This window comes from Vigna radiata, chromosome 7 (genome assembly GCF_000741045.1).
Source record: "Vigna radiata var. radiata cultivar VC1973A chromosome 7, Vradiata_ver6, whole genome shotgun sequence".
NCBI lineage: Eukaryota > Viridiplantae > Streptophyta > Magnoliopsida > Fabales > Fabaceae > Vigna > Vigna radiata.
Genome location: NC_028357.1, coordinates 22,963,020 through 22,975,098, shown reverse-complemented (window position 1 = coordinate 22,975,098; position 12,079 = coordinate 22,963,020). Strand labels below are relative to the sequence as shown.

Genomic DNA, 12,079 nt, shown 5'->3' with positions numbered 1-12,079 from the left:
AATGTTGTACGTATATAGAAATCAATTATTTATATGATGGGGTAAGATTATTATTATTAGATATTGAAAAGTTTTTGTTGTGAATTTGCAGTATTTGTGAACAGAAAACTTTGCAAAGACCCAAAAGCAGTGAAAATAGAACAATGTTTCAGTGCGAGGTAATTAATTCTGGCAGTGGTGGAAGAGAGAAAAAAAGGTGAGAGGTAGTTATAATAGTGAGAGAGAAAAATAGAAACGAGAGAAAGAAGTGTCAGGAAAAGCAGAAGAGAGAGAAAAAAAGTACAGTCACGTAAGCGTAAACAAAATTAGTAACCTGGGGACCGAATACCATCACTTTTAAAACCGGGTACAAAACAATTCAACCCCCAATTTGGGGAATAAAAAGGTAATTAAACCTTTTATTTTTCGCAAATCAGAAATCTGAAATGAAATTGATTCTCAAAGTCAGTTAGTGTTCGTGTGCATTTTGGTTTCATATTGCAGTAGTTTCGTTTGGCGTTCATTTTGTTTGAAAGAAAGGAGATTCTTTGTGGTTCATTGAAGAAGGTTTGTGTTCTTGTTGGTGTTCGTTCTCTGCATTTGGTATCCTATTGTTGTGGTTCCATTGCCCGTGAAAGATAGAGGTATCCTATTACATCCAAGGAGTAGTGATGAAAGATAGAGATCTGGTCTTTGTGACAACTTTTAACCCTCTTTGCATGGTTATTGTGGCTATTATGGGCTCATTCTTTCTGGCAGGACAAATGCAAAAGTTTTCACGATACAGTCCTACAATAATCATGATATCTGGTGGTGTGCTTTTACCCCACACCACCAGATACAGTCCTACAATAATCACGATAGCACCAATTGTCCTGTAAAAGTTTTCAGATTTATTTAGTTTAATTTTCTTATGAATTTTTAGTGAGTTTTCTGGGAATGTGATTTTGTATCCTATTACCTTCCTAGATACATTTGTTCTGCCAGAAAGAATGAGCCCATAATAGCCACACAGTAACCATGCAGAGAGGGTTAAAAGTTGTCACAAAGATCGGACCTCTGTCTTTCATCACTACTCCTTGGATGTAATAGGATACTTCTATCTTTCACGCGCAATGGAACCACAACAATTGGATACCAAATGCAGAGAACGGACACCAACAAGGACACGAACCTTCTTCAACGAACCACAAACAATCTCCTTTCTTTCAAACAAAATGAACGCCAAATGGAATCATAACAATACGAAACCAAAATGCACACGGACACTAACTAACTGACTTTGAGAATCAATTTCATTCCAGATTTCTGATTCGCGAAAAATAAAACCTTAAGGTTTAAAAAACCCCAAATCAGTAAAAAAACTCCAAATCAGTTTCTTTAAAACACATGTCAACAAAAACCAATCACACGTGTTAAGAGAGAGACAACAAAACTGTAAACACACGTGAACAGACGTTAGACACATCATTAGATTTTTTAACGGCATTAGTTTTGAAAGACTAAAACCAAAGTTTCCTGAAGATGGAGGACTAAATTGTACCTTACTTTAAAAGAGAGACTAAAACCAAAACTGCCCTAAAGGGACTAAAAACATATTTAACCCATTTATTAAACTATAATTTTTTTTTAGGTATTTAACATTATATAAAGATGTTTGAAGTGAAGAAGGAAAAAATACTAATAAAACATTATGAAAAAATTGTAAAAAAAAATGTGAAACAAAATGAAAAAAAAATAAAAAATATATTAAAATTAAACTAATTTAGTTTTAGAGACACTTCATCTTAACTTTGTTTCAACCTACTACTTTGTATAAAGCTTTGGAAACTGAAATTTTAAAATACCATTTATTAAGTTGGTGAGAAAAATAGAACTTAATTCTATAGTAGAGGTAAGATCATGAATTAAATGTTGAAATGACAATTATAGGAGAAACCACTGTCATATTGTTTTCTTTCTTTCTTTCGTTTTTATATCACTAAAATTAGGGTTTATTTCATACAAACTAACACAACATAACAATTATTTCGATATTCCTAATCACACCTTTCTTCGTTACCATCACTATCTTATCCAGTGTACTAATGACTTTAAGAAAAAAAATCTACTCTGTTGGAAGTTAAGTTAACAAATTGCCAAAACAAACTTAAAGTTTACATTGTCCACTTCACACACAAAACATATATAAAAACAAGTAGTACTACAACAAAATTATAAAATAACAATCAATTTACAAACCAAAATAATTAATCATTATATTAATTAAATTAATTATTATTTTATAAATTAAAATAATTAATATAGTTTTCATTATCAATAAATTTAAATTGGTCTTCAACATTAACTATTAATGATTTAATTATTTATTATTTGTTAGAAGTCTCACATAGAGATAAGGCCAAATTATAATATATAAGTGAGGTGCAAACCTCATCTTATAAGTTCGTTTTGTGAGATTGAGTTAGGCTTAAACCCACTTTCTAATATGGTATCAGAGTCATAATTAGAGTCTATCCTAACGAGTTCTAAGTGGGCATTTCTGTTTCTACCGGTTGTCGGGCCGCTATTGAACCACCCAATTTCTATTATCACGCACGAGATGTCTATACTGAGTGTGAAGGAGTGTGTTAGAAGTTTAATATCGACTAGAGATAAGATCAAACTATAATATATAAGTGAAATGCAAACTTTATCTTAGAAGTCGGTTTTGTAGGATTTAGTTAGGCTTAAACCCACTTTCTAATATTATTATTGATTTAAAATTAATTTGATTTTATATTATATAAGTGACTTTGTCGATAAAAAAATAATTATGAATTTTGATTTTTGTCGGATGAAAAAGACAGAAGCACAATGAGCAATAATCGAGATATACAAGGAATTATTATTGAGCTGGCAACTTTTTGTTTCTTTGTTAACCAATCACATCACATCTAAATAGTTTAGAAATGAAAACAAGATTCCAATCACACAAAAAGTCTTATGGTGTGACGCTCCACCCACTTTACACAATAAATATTCAATTGATCATTACTGCTGCTCAGTATATTCCCTCCAATAAACCAACTTACTAATCTTATCACACTTTCAAATTAATTTCCAACCATCCATTTCATCCAAAAATATAACTTTTTTAAACGCTAATTAAATTAAACTTAATTTCCTTAACTAAGTTTGAATAAATAAGAGATACACCCACTTCCTCTTCACAAATACTAATTTATAATCTGTTTACAATAATTATTAACTATTTTTGTTAATTAAAAATTAAAAATTATTTAATATTTAAATAATTTTAACTTGTGTTAATTAATTATATAAGTCTACACTTTATTTTTATCATATAATTTTTATTAACTTCAAAAAGTGTAAAAAACTTTAAACAAATTTTTAAAGCATTACAGAAGAAAAAAAACTGAATTGTCAAGAATGGGATTCGAACCCATGCCCTTTCGGACCAGTACCTGAAACTGGCGCCTTAGACCAACTCGGCCATCTTGACTTTTTGAACTAAGCATTTGAAAGAATTAAACTATTTATACAATTTAAATATATTGTGAATTGTTTGTAACCTACACTTTCCTTCTCCTTTATTAGTCACCGCTATTTTTTACTGTTTATTTTATAATCTATACTTTTAAATACGAAGGAGATTGTTTTGTAGTTTTTATAATTTCATTTTTTTAAGTAATCATTATTTTAAAATAAAATAATTATATTTTCATTTTGACATGACGGGTTAACTTAAATTATTATTTAAATTTAATAAAAATATAAGATTTACAAGAATATTTGACTCGCAACGAAACTGTATAGATATATATATCTCTAATTTTCTTTTATTTTAATTTATTAAAAAAACTTTTATATCGTCCTATAATTATGTACTGTAAGTTTGCCAATTTTTATAATTATGATTTTAAAAGTGACTATCAAAATAACTTTGACTAGTTGATAAAGTAAATATGGTGAATAAAAATTAAAAATTAATGAAATAAGTATGAATTTTATTCTTGTAGAAATAGTTAAAATATTTTTGATACCATTATTTATGTACTGTGTGTGTGGTTTAACGAAATAAAAAGACAAAAATGCCCTGAATTGTTTTTTTGTTCCCTGTTTGTATAATGTGTTGAATTCCTAAGATTTATTATGTAGGGCCAAAGGTTGTGTTGCTAACTTTACTTTGCGCCACATAAAATTGGATTTGGAATATGATGGCGAAGTTTGAAATGATTGAAGTGAGCACTCACTACTTTTAATTTTAGTGCTTTTGTTTCTTCACTCGTTATATCATTAATCACTACTTTCCTACGCTTAGTACTTTCACATTATTTACAAACAAACTACTTTTACTTTTTATCTTTTAAAATATAAACATAATTTATATCCATTTCTTTTATATTTTTTTTTTAAAAAGTATTACATCCATTAAATATAAGATCAATTTAGAATATATAAATATTTATAAATCTTATTTTATAAATCAATTTTATGAAATTAATTTAAATTTTAAATTTACTTTTTAATTTAAAATTTTTATATTTATTAGAGATAAGATCAATTTAAAATAGATAAATTAATATAAAACTTATATTTTAAATTGATTTTTTTAAACTGAATTAAATTTAAAATCTATTTTTATATTAAAATGAGTATTAAAATCTATTTCTATACTAAAATCAGTATAGTTTTGAAAAGTTATACAATAAATAAATCGTACTTTAGAAACACGATTTTAAAAATGAAAATAATCATATTTTCAAACACAATGTTAGATAAAGAAAATGATAAAAATGTTCAAAGATGAAAAGGAAATGAATCAGTTTTTGAAAACATGATTTTTTTTAAAGAATTCGTACTTTAAAAAAAAACCAATTTTTTTTTTAAATATTTTGGTTTTATAGAAGTTGTTCATGTATAGTAAGATTTCTTCGATATTTGATTTTTAAGTTTTGAACTTTTATATAAACATACATTACATTTTAAAATGGTTTTTTAATATTTTTCATAATTACCTTTTTAAATCTTGAACATTGTTATGTAAATATTTTTATTTTGAGATATATTTTAATATTTTGATTATGAAATTAAAATTAAATTTTCTACTCTTTTTTTACTTTGCAAAGAGTTTTTTTCTTTTTCTAAATTTTTGTATAAATATTATTTTTTTAAAAAAATCTAAATATTAAAGATAAAGAATATGTTTATTTTCAATAAAAAATAAGGTTAAAAAATATAAAAAATACAAAATCGTATGCTTCAATAACGACTTGATTTAAGATAAAAGAAAAAATCTTGTGTTCAAAGTACAACTTTTATTAGATACAAAATTATGTTTTGAAAACAAAATTTGCTTTGGTGGGATGCTTTTAATAGCACTGCTTATCTATTTATGTAAGTTTTTTAAAACATTACCCATTTCATAATAAAAAAGCTAGAAAGATGAAATTTCATAGGGCAAGGTGAAACAACCATGCTTTGGATTCCCTTTCTATGGTCACTTTCAAATTTCAAGTAAGATAAAATTTCCCAATTCTGTCCAATTGTCACTTTAGGGTTTGAAAGTATCTTTCAGCCGTAAAATTTGGCATTCATATATTTTATAGAGAGGCAATTGTGGACGTGGAAACTAAGAAATCATACATTTTTTTTATTGGCTTAAGTAATTCGATTGGATTAGGTAGAGTGGTTTTTGCTCTTTTTTTATAAAATTAGTTTCATAATAAAATTCATTAATTTTAAGTTAGATAAATCTCATTCAATTTAATGCAACCAAATTGTATAATAAATATGTTAAAGAAGACAAAACATTTCCGTGTCACTATATTTTAATAAATAAATAAATTAATAATGATGATTTGCAAAGACAATTCAAAGGTTTAGGATATAAAGGAAATTTAACGATGAAACCTTTTATTTAAAATTTATTTTTTGAGTTTTTTTTTTTTACGTAAAACTATTTATTAATTTATTATAAATAATTTCATTTTTAATTTGTATACTATTGTCCAATTTTAACATGTGTTTATAACTCATTTTATTAGAGTTTTCATCTTCATGCAACCTTAACTTCTAACAATAAAAAATGACTATGTAAGGTGATGTTTCTCATGATCATCCTTAATTCTTGTTTTCACAACAAGTATACACAGTAAAGATCAAGTTTACAACAAATGTAAAGAAAAAAAACATCTCAAGTGTAAATGTTAAACCAAAAACGAGAATAAGTCACCACTCATCCACATCCAACCATTTTTGAAGGCTTCTTGTTTTTTTATTTTCACGTATTAAGATCCTTTGCTCTCCAAGAATGCCACGTTTTTTTACCAACTCTAGAATGCAAGTATCAGTTACGCGTTTTCTTTCTCGCTGCTTCGTCTTCTTCCTCTTGCTTTATCGGCTTTATCGTTTGCAATCATTGTTTTGGTACGTTTTCTTCCACTTTGCACTATTTAAAATCATTTTCATTGGCTTTTGGTGTAGTTTCTTATGCATGATTTCTTGGACCTTGATGGTGGCGTTTTCCCTATTGCTTGTGCCCATTCTCTTTCGATGATTTCCATTTTCAACCCTTCATGAAGGTTATTGTGATTTGTAGAGATGAATTTCTGTATTTCAGGTGTTGCATTATTGTAAAAATAAAATTATTTAAAAATAAAATATAATTTTGACATCGGTTAATGTCAAAGCCGACATCAATTGGAGTCTCATATGAATTCCGACGTCCATTTGACGTCTCCCAATAAGACATCGGGGAAAGGTTGGACGTTAAATGTCTACAATAACAGACATCAAAGGCCTTTTTTGCACTAGTGTGTGTGTGTGTGTATTGCAATGTTTCAAGTATGAGAGTCACTGAAGTGTATCAAAGACTAAAACACTTTCGTTTAAAATCTCACATAAAAAAAAATTCCAAAGTAATATAAAGTTATTGCAATTTAAAATGATAATTATCCAAATTCAACAACAAAATGAAGTGTTTATTACAATTCCTTAAAATGCATAAAATAAGTAAACTTTATTCAAAACTCCCATTGCATATCCCCTCTCTCGTTAATCACATAGCTCTAATAGCATTTGCATTCCTATATGCCCTCGTATCACAACTATAATACGATCATCGCAACAAACATAACCAAAACAAACAAATAAATATATGTCTGAGCTGAAGATTCAACATAACAAACATTATAGAAGAATAATAAGTAAACATTGTTACATATAATCCATTCCTCGTCAAGATTCCCTTAGTGGTCTAACAAATTTTTGAAACTATACCTCTATCGAGTGGTTGAGTAGTCCTACCATCTCAAATATATATATATATATATATATATATATATATATATATATATATATATATATATATATATATCACATAATTAAATATGTTAGAATCATTATTTTATTATTCAAAATATTAAGGTGATCTAATTAATATTAAAATCATGACTAAGAGCATATATATCATGAAAGACTAATTGTATCGATATCATAACTAATATTTTTGATTTGATAATAGGCCAAATTAGAAATATTAAATTCTAAATGTAGTTTACAAAAGCCATATAAAAGAGTTATGGTTAACATTTTAAGAGATAGAAAATATGATTCCTAATGTTATTTTTTCATCCTTATTATAAGAGAAACCCAAAAAAGAATCTAAGATGCACTATGTTTGAAAGATCACATACTCGTTGATAAGTCATCACCTTCTTTATTCTCAACGACAAATTCAGGTATGATTTTATCTTTTATTTTCATCGTGAATTGGGGAATTGTCATAAGAATTAATATCTAATTTTGCTTTAATTCTACTTATATATGGGAAGTATATTTTAACAATATAGACTTAGATACAAACACAAATACAATAACATAGATAGAAATACAGACACAAACAAAAATACAAATATTAATATACAGACACATGCAAAAACACAGATATACAAATACACAAAAATAGATACATACAAAGATATATACACACATAAGCACACAAACACAATCAATTTAATATATTTTTTAACCAATTGAAAATCATGTTTAATGTGATTTTTAATTTAACATCAATAAGTCAATAAAATATGATTTTTTTTAATTTATCTACACTTTCACGATAATAAATCATATCAATAAAGTTAATTTTCTCATTATATTATAAATTTTTTATTGAATAAAATTTAAATTTAAATAAATAACAACATTAACATTTAAAATTAAATAAATATAAAGATGAACATATTACCTTTGATTTTGTTGAGTATCTATAAATTTGATTTTAAAAAATCATGGAGTAATTGATATCAGAAATACAATTACGAGTTTAAGTTTTATATTGAATAAAGATGAGAGTTTAAAATGATGCATAAATTTATTATTTTAAAATTTTAATTAAGAGATGATATTAATATAACGAGAATTATTAAATCTTCCCTATAAATCTTCATAAAACAATTCCTTCAATTCAATTTACGTTGTTATGGTACTTTCATTATAAAATTAATTAAAGTAGATTGAAAGCAAAACAACATAATATTTTTTTTTTATCCAATACGAAAGTTATATCTAACTTGTTTAATTTAATAATTTTTAGTTTAATGAATTCTGCAGGATCTTCTGAAAAAGAAAAGGAAAGAGGCATTAGGTATTAAACCCTTTTCACTATGTGCCCCTTTGGCATTGCCAAAAGGCACCAACCACTGTGAAATTCAAATTTATAATTCGTGATTGTTTATATGAATGTGGAGATCTAAACAAATAATAAAAAGTTAATGTCATTGCTCATCAATGATGCTCCACCAGAATCTTTGACGTCTCCTGTTTAATTATTAATTAAACACCTATAATCATTCTTTATTTACACTAAAATATACTAATAAAGGTAAATATTTTTAGATATATTTTTCTTTATAATTATTTGAGTTTAGTTAAAATGATACTTTAATTAAAACCACTTTTTTTATACCTAGATTATATCCAGTCATCTAAGATTAGTTGGACATATATGCAAGGTTGGTAAGACTATTTATCAAGATATGTATAATTTGGTTTGTATTTCTATGCATTATAATCGATTTAATTATTTATTTAAGGTTTATGTAACTATCTCATACTTTCTTTTATAATTTTTTTTATTATATATATTCTTTTACAATTATTAACAAGTTCTTTACAATTTTCATTGTCTTCAGGTCATTATGAATTAACAACATAATACTCGTTTGGGTTGACAATCATAAAAAAAAAGAAAAAAGAAAATTGTTAGCAAAATATGCAAAAGCATGATGTATTGATTTGATGATGATTTTTTATAATGTTTGTAACTTTTTTTGTTGCTTCCTCTCTGTGCTCATTATCTTAGCTTGATTAAAATGTAAAGCATGAATCGTTCTCTAAAATAATCTTGACAAATTTACATTAAAATACTTTATATGCCTTATTTTAACATAATTGATTACGTTAGGAAATAATTAATTATATATCAATTATATTGGTCAAAATTTGGTTTTTCTATGTTTCAAAAATAATTGATTCTTTCATGAATTAATTGATTATGCTAAGCATTTATATATATAAAAAAAATCTTAATTTTTAAATAATTGATTATGTTGATTTAAAATGTTTTTTTTAAGTTGGACGAAGAACATTATAATCATTTATGTATAAACATAATTGAATATATCAATCAATAACCTCAAAACTTCATTGAAAAGGAAGCTCTCTCTCATCCATTGCATTGATTTCATACTTTTCGAGGAAGAAATCTTGTTATTTCCTTACAAAGATATTCCAAGAGTGTCATACATTATATCTTGTTTGAAAAAGAAGTGTCCAAGATTCATCAAGAAAAAATGATTATGCTATAAAATATTATGTTATATAGTTCGTCACATATCATGTTATATATATTTTTTATCTTGTAATTTGAATTTGGTACCTTTTCACTAGTGTTTGATGTGTAAATTGATAATTGAGTATTTTGTTTGCCTCGTAATTCTTTTTGACAAGAAATGCTATGCTTTTCTTAGTCTACAATAGATGTTTTTTTGTAGTGGAAAATCTAGTTCAAATTTGTTAGATTAATTGGATGTAGATTTAGAAAGAATTCAACCCAGTATAAATATTTCTTATGGGGTTCTTTTAAGTTTCTTTTTTGTCATCTTTAATTCTTTATACTTTTCTTATGTGGGTCTTCTAAGATTTTCTTTTGTTCATCTTCAATTCTTGGTATTTTTGAAGTCTACATTAAACTTTTGTATCATCATTTTTTAAGACAAGTTTTTCTTTCTTTCAAATTTTAAAAATATTTTATCAATTAATTCACTTTGATTGTGTTTGTAACCATCTTTGTTTTACAAGTGCAGTGTAATATTGACACTCTAAATGTGAAAAAGATAGTATTTTGAAAATGTATTCTATTTAAAAATGTAGAATGAATTAGATAAAACCTGATTAAGCCAAGGTTATATATGCATTATGAATTTTTCTTTTCTTCATTATTAGAATAGCCTTACCAATGACTTATAAAGAATTTGGACATTTTAAAGACGTTGGAAATTGTAAAGAACTTGTTATTTGTAAAAGAAAATATGTGATCAAAACCAATTATAAGAAATTACATTGAGCTTAAATAGATAATTGATTAGACGATAATATAATTTATTATAATGCGTAGAAACAGAAGACAAATAATACATATATCATAAAATGAGTGTAAGAATTGTTCAAAATGTAAAATTAATGTTGAACAACAGATCAAATGATTTACCTCAAAACTATGTGACACAGTTGAATGATACTAAGTTATATTCACATATATCTCTTGCAACAACTATAAAGATAACACATGGAATTCTTGACTCCAAGACATGTTCAAAATAGATTAAAAATAATTTTTTAATATCCAATTTATATTGGGTCCTTGAGATTTTCTTTTTAGAATCTAGATATACTTCTAACTAGGAATAGTATATTTTTTAATATAACACATATTTGATGCATGCCCCTTTTTCAAACAATAGAAAATGAGTTCTAAATGGTGATGAAAATCGTTTTCTAAAATTGATTTTTTTAATAATTTGTTTATTTTGATTTATAAAACCAATCTAACTTTATAATAGATTTTTGTAAGTTTAAGAGTGCATCTATATTTGATTTCCTAGTATAAATTTTATAAGAGTTTTCATAACATACCCAATTTTGATAAAATAAATAATGTAAAAAAACAATACCATTATAATGAGTATCAATCTCTCGAACTATCACATCTTAATCTCTCTTGAAATCAAGAACTCACAATTACAATAAAGATAATCTCTCGTGTAGGAGAGTCACAATAACACTCATAGGGTTCACTTCACACAGTGAAGGATTTATAATGATTTCACTCAACATAGTATCACTCTATAACAAGATGGATATGACAATGTATAGTTACAAAGTATTCTCTCTTTCTCTTTTCTTTTTTCTCTTTAAGAATAGATTTGACAATGTTTTGATACTTATTTTTCTCTCTTGTCTCATATTTCTTCTTCATTGAAGTCTTGATATATATAACTACACTTGTATCTCTTGACCGTTTATGCAAAATATCTTCATATATCTTCAAATATTCTTCACTTTGGAAGTTCTTGATAATCAATCATATTGTATTGCTTCCTATGAATTATTAGTTCTTTCCTTTTCAACCTTTTAATAATTTGAATTTCAAAATTGTAATATTGTGGCTTTAATCACCTATAGATTCTCTTTCAGTCTATAATATGTGGAGTTCTTTTTCCTATCTTATGATTGGTTGATACTCATATGACAATATTTAGAATAATCAATCAAAGAGCAATTTGAAATACTTCCTTGTTTAGAATAGGTTACACACATAAACACAACACACACACACATCCATATTCACAAGCAATATGTCCACACATTCTAGGATCATCTAATGGTTATGTTCATATGTATACACACATACTTTATGTTCATATTCACAAGCAGTATGTCAACACATTCTAGGGTCATCTACTGGCTATGTTCATATGTGTATATATATATATATATATATATATATATATATATATATATATATATATAT

The 12,079-nt window shown here is 25.8% G+C and overlaps 1 non-coding gene across 1 annotated transcript; it reads right to left on the bottom strand.

The window, feature by feature from the left end:
• Positions 1 to 3,403: 3,403 nt before the first annotated feature.
• TRNAL-CAG lies at positions 3,404 to 3,484 on the bottom strand. Its single transcript has one exon. It is a non-coding gene; the product is annotated as a tRNA-Leu (tRNA).
• Positions 3,485 to 12,079: the final 8,595 nt, after the last annotated feature.